Source organism: Puma concolor, chromosome B2, assembly GCF_028749965.1.
Source record: "Puma concolor isolate L17-30 chromosome B2, mPumCon1.1.hap2, whole genome shotgun sequence".
Lineage (NCBI taxonomy): Eukaryota > Metazoa > Chordata > Mammalia > Carnivora > Felidae > Puma > Puma concolor.
The window spans coordinates 70852315-70858199 of record NC_141671.1 but is presented as its reverse complement, the minus strand read 5'-3'; positions in this window follow the sequence as shown (position 1 = coordinate 70858199).

The following is a 5885-nucleotide window of genomic DNA, read 5'->3' as shown; positions in this document are numbered from 1 at the left end:
TTGGATCCAGCTGGCTAATGTCTTGTTGAGGATTTTTGCATCCATGTTCATCAGGGAAATTGGTCTATAGTTCTCCTTTTTAGTGTGGTCTTCGTCTGGTTTTGGAATCAATGAACTCCTTTAATTTTTGTTTGTCTGGGAAACTTTCTATCTCTCCTATTTTGAATAGAACCTCGCTGGATAAAGATTTCTTGGCTGCATATTTTTCTGATTCAGCACATTGAATATATCCTGCCACTCCTTTCTGGCCTGCCAAGTTTCTCTGGATAGGTCTGCTGTGAACCTGATCTGTCTTCCCTTGTGGGTTAAGGACTTTCTATCTCTTGCTGCTTTCATGAGTCTTCCCTTGCCTGAGTATTTTGTGAATTTCACTATGATATGCCTTGTTGATGGTCAGTTTTTGTTGAATCTAATGAGAGTCCTCTGTGCTTCCTGGATTTTGATGTCTATGTCTTTCTCTAGGTTAGGAAAATTTTCCACTATGATTTCCTCACATAAATTTTCTACCCATTTTTCTATCTCTTCATCTTCTGGGACCCCTATAATTCTGATGTTATTCCTTTTTAATGAGTCACTCAGTTCTCTAATTTTTATTTTGTGCTCTTTTGCCTTAGTCTCCCTCTTTTTTCTGCTTCAGTAATTTTGTCCTTTATGTCACTGATTTGCTACTCTGCCTCATCTATCTGTGCCACCATGGCATCCATTTGAGATTGCAGCTCAGTTATAACACTTTTTATTTCATCCTGACTAGGTTTTACTTCTTTTACCTCCACAGAAAGGGATTCTACTCTATTTTCAACCCCAGCAACCCCAGCTAGTATTCTTATTACCAGGATTATAAATTCTGGTTCAGACATTTTGCTTGTATCTGTGTTGATTAAGTCACTGGCTGTCATTTCTTTCTGTTCTTTCTTTTGGGGTGAATTCCTTCGTTTTATCATTTTGGAGGGTGAAAAGGAATTAATAAAGTAACAAAAAATTAAAATTAAAAAATTAACAACAACACAAAGAAATCAAATAAAGGATGCTAGATCCTAGGTGTGTTTTGGTCTAGTTGTTGAAATAATCTTGATAGATTAGAGAAAAAGGGTAAGAAAAGAAAATTTAAAAAAGGAAAACATTAGAAAATTTGAAAAAATGAATACAGTAAAATGGAATAAAATGAAATAATGAAAGTAAAATAGAATTTAAAAAATTTACAAAAAAATAAAAAATATAGTAGAAAAAATTAAAAATATTTTTAATAAAAATAGAAAATAAAAACATATTTTTCTCTTTCTGTATTCAAGAATAAGAAAATAAAATTTAAAAATTTAATAAAAAAAGGAAAAAAATTAATAAAAGCACCAGTGAACAGAATGAAGTACAATTGAAATTACATCTGGTTTTCCTTAGAAATCGTCCATAAACTAAACAGGGGGAGAGACATTTGTTTGTCTAGAGCACTGTGGGCCTAGTTAGTGTAATGGCCCCATTCTTGGTGTTTTTCCTGTACTCTCTCCTGAATCTGCTCTCTCTCCACAAGCAAAAACAGCTCCCTGCCCTCCAAGGCTTCTCTCTCCCCCAGTTCACCTCTCTGTGCTGTGTACCTGCCGAGTTCTGTGGTTCTGGTTGTGCAGATTGTTGTGTTAATCCTCAAATCAGTTTTCTAGGTGTGAAGGATTGTTTAGTGTTGATCTGGCTCCATTTCAGGGATGAGATGCCAAAAAAAAAAAAAAAAAAAACACTTCCATGCTATTCTGCCATCTTGCTCATCACTTTATTTCTTAAGAAGCTGATAGATTAAAGAAGTTTAATTTGTATTTGAAAACCTATTGAGAAAATTGGTTAGGTGAGAAAATTTGTCCATCCCTTAATTGTATGTATTGAAAACATTTCTGAAAAATAAGCCAGAGCATCTTTGATCTTAAAGAAATCCTACTAGAAGTGCCAGGGTACTTTTATTTGAAAGGTGACCTTTTCCAAAGTTGATCGATTTTAGCTCATCACCATTTGACTTAATTAGAACTTCACTAATTCAGCTTCACTAATTAGAGCAAAGTTTAACATATGTCATTTAAGTTCAGAAAACTGCCATATTTTAAAAGATTTGACATACTGATTGATACTGATCTGAGTTCTATTATTAATTGCTTTTGTAACTGTAGCTTATTAAGAAAACAAATAAGGGGTGTCTGGGTGGCTCAGCCATTTGAGTAGCTGACTTTGGCTCAGGTCATGATTGTGAGTTTGAGCCCCATGTCAGGCTCCGTGCTTACACCTCAAAGCCTGAAGCCTGCTTCTGATTCTTGTCTCCCTCTTTCTCTGCCCCTCCCCCAGTCATGCTCTCTCTCTTTCTCTCTCTCAAAAGTAAATAAACATTAAAGAAGAAAAAAAAAGAAAAACAAAGAGCAAAGAAAAATAAGTATGCACTTCATTGCATTGTAGTAAATAAGGGCTACCATCTCTAAGAATAAGTGGTGACAATTGAGTTATTTGGGCAACTTTGGATAATTAATTTCCAGAATTATGAAGCTCTTAAACACTGCTATAAGTCTAATATCTTAGTAAAGTATTACAGAAGATTCATATATACATAATTTTTGTGATTCTGAAAAGCAAAGATACAAGTTATAGAAAGGTTAAATTATAAGGCCACTATAATCCTTAGAACTTGGTTGGGGAAATAATTTCTTTTACTATTTTATCTTTCTTGTAGTCATTCTGAGTCTAGTGTCCTTAAGTGGTGTTCATTCATTTAGTATTTGAATTTGAAAGGGAAGAAATGTACATTTTAACTAATCTCCAATTGATATTTAGGTTATTTTCTTTATAATTGAGGCACCATATTTCAACAATATTAGCAGTAGCTGTGATTTTGTTACCAATTGAAATGATTTTTTTTTCTGTAACATAAAAACGAAAATATGGTTACACTTATAACTACTTCAAAGTTATGGTAGGTATACTACCTGCTAGATCTTGCAATACGTTACATTAATAAAGCAGCACATATATTACTATACTAAATTTATTTTCTAATATTTTAATTTATAAGTTAAATTTTATCATAGGTATGTATGCATAGGACAAAAAATGTGTATATAGGATTTGATACTATCTGTGGTTTCAGGCATCCACTGGGGATCCTAGAATGTATTCCCCAGAGCTGAGGGGTGACTACTATGTTCATTGATTTGGTCTGTCCTGCCTGCACCTGTGATTTAAAATAATCCACATAACTGCCATAATCTAAAATCTAAAATAATCATAAAAAGGCCTTGCAAATAGGTTACAGTCTGTTCACATTGAGGTATTACTCAAACATCTGAGAAGCAAGCAGGCACTGACTCCATAGCATAGATTCATTTAAGAATGGATGAGAACCAAGTCCTTAGATACATATAAAAGTATGAATATTATATATAAAGAAAGCAAAGTTTCAGTGGAAAGGTACAGAATATGATAACAAGAGTTCACAATATAAGGTTTGCCAAAACTTTTCAAAAATAAGTTCCAATAAAACCATTTTATAATATAAAGTAATAATTTTATCATAATGTATAGATTAATAAGAAATTTCCATAAAAAACAGAATAAACAATTTAAGCAACAACAGTACCATTTTATTGTCAAGAAAACACATACAATGGCAGAGATTGGCTAGAACTGACACATGTAAGTAGAACACCTCACTGTGCTTTTGATGCTAACCATTCCATTGTCTTGCTCTGTGCTTGCAGAAGACACATGGACAGTCTACTGGGTGGCTTCTCATTCAGGAAGTGAGCATTCACTTTGAACAGGTAAATCATAGAAGCAGCCTTTCTTTTCCACATTCTTTTGTTGCCTTAAACTCACACGAACACACACACATACACATTCATATATATATTTATATTTGTATGTTCTTTATTCTCACAGTTTGGCTTAAATCAAGAAAGGATTATTCTTGTTTTGTTCTTGCCTTCCCTCTTATTTAGATATGTGTCAGCAAACATGTTTTCTCCGGGGGGTTGTTTCCTGCATCTATTTCCATGGAAATACCAAAACTTGCAAGTGAAAATCCATATACCATATTGCTTTAAAATGGGATAATGCTTTTCCAAAAAGTGAATTTTCTTTGTATGTGATTTAAACTGATTTTAAAATAGAAAATAGCATTATGTTATGAAACATACTTATGAAGCAGAGTTGTCTTTTTAAAATAAGTTGTGTAAAAAATAAAGCAAAAGTGTATGCTAAAATATCAAAAGCAGCCACAGCAAGGTGTAAATTAAATATTCTATAAAAAGTGGAACATTTTGATGGGATATTGAAGAAGTCAGTAAAAATATGCCTTTGAGTGACACTAGTGATAAAGCATTTGAATTTTTGTTTTATAGTCTGTATTCAAATAATTATATCCTTGAGAAGGGAAGACAAAAAAAATAGAGAACACACAAACCGAATAAATTTTAAATACACCCTCGCATGTGTCTCAAAATATTTGTATCTGCCAATAGACAGCTTATCTTTTAAGTTAAAGTTAAGAAAATTTGCCCCAGAAAATTAATTCAGCAGCTAGAGAGTTTTTTTTAAAGCAAAAAGAAAAAACAAGAAAACATCTGGGGTCAAGAAGATTTTTCCAATGAGTTCTTTAAAAAATTTGAAGTGAATTTATGAAATTCAGTCATCTAGAATATGAAACTAATAGCAAGATGTACAAAATATTCTACAAAGGTAATGTAAAGCAGATATCAGAGCTCAAAAAAAACAAAAATAAAACTACAGAGCAATCTCTTAAAAAAATGGACAAATCTTGAATAACGTGCAAGCAAATTAAATCTAGCTGCACACTTTAGAAATAATTTTAATGCAAAATCTCAATATGATAATAGAGACAAATTTCATTTTCATTCCCCAAATAAATTATATGATAAAATTTTACATGCATAGATGCTAAAAATTACTAATGGAAGAATGGGATAGATAGGTATACACATATATATATATATTCTTTTATACACACACATATTCTTTTTTTCTTATCTTTTTGAATTTAAATTTTAGTCAACATGCTGTGCAATATTGGTTTCAGGAGTGGAATTCAGTGATTCATCACTTACATACAACATCCAGAGTTCATCACCATAAGTGCCTTCCTTAATACATATCACCCATTTGGCCATCTCTTACTCACTTCCTTTCAGCAACCCTCAGTTTGTTCTCTATCATTAAAAGTCTCTAATGGTCTTCTCTTCCCCCTTGTCTTATGTTCTTCTGTTTTGTTTCTTAAATTCCACATTTGAGTGAAATCATATGGTATTTGTCTTTCTCTGATTGACTTATTTTGCTTAGCATAATACATTCCAGCTCCATCCAAGTAGTTGCAAATGGCAAGACTTCATTCTTTTTGATAGCTGGGTAATAGTCCCATTATGTATGTGTGTGTGTGTGTGTGTGTGTGTGTGTGTGTGTGTGTGTATGTATATATATATATATACATGCCATATCTTCTTTATCCATTAATCAGCCAATGGACATTTGGTCTCTTTCCATAATTTGGCTATTGTTGATAATGCTGCTATGAACATTGGTGTGCATGTACCCCTTTCAAACATGTATTTTTGTATCCTTTGGGTAAATACCTAATAGTGTGATTGCTGGATCATAGGGTAGTTCTATTTTTAGTTTTTTGAGGAATCTCCATACTGTTCTCCAGAGTGGCTGCACCAGTTTATATTCCCACCAACAGGGCAAGAGGATTCCTTTTTCTCTGCATCCTCGCCACATCTGTTGTTTCTTGTGTTGTTAATTTTAGCCATTCTGACAGGAACACACACATAATCTCATGTGTAATCTAACTATATATGTATACATATAAGTACACATACACACATGGAAACTATTAATATACATGGTGT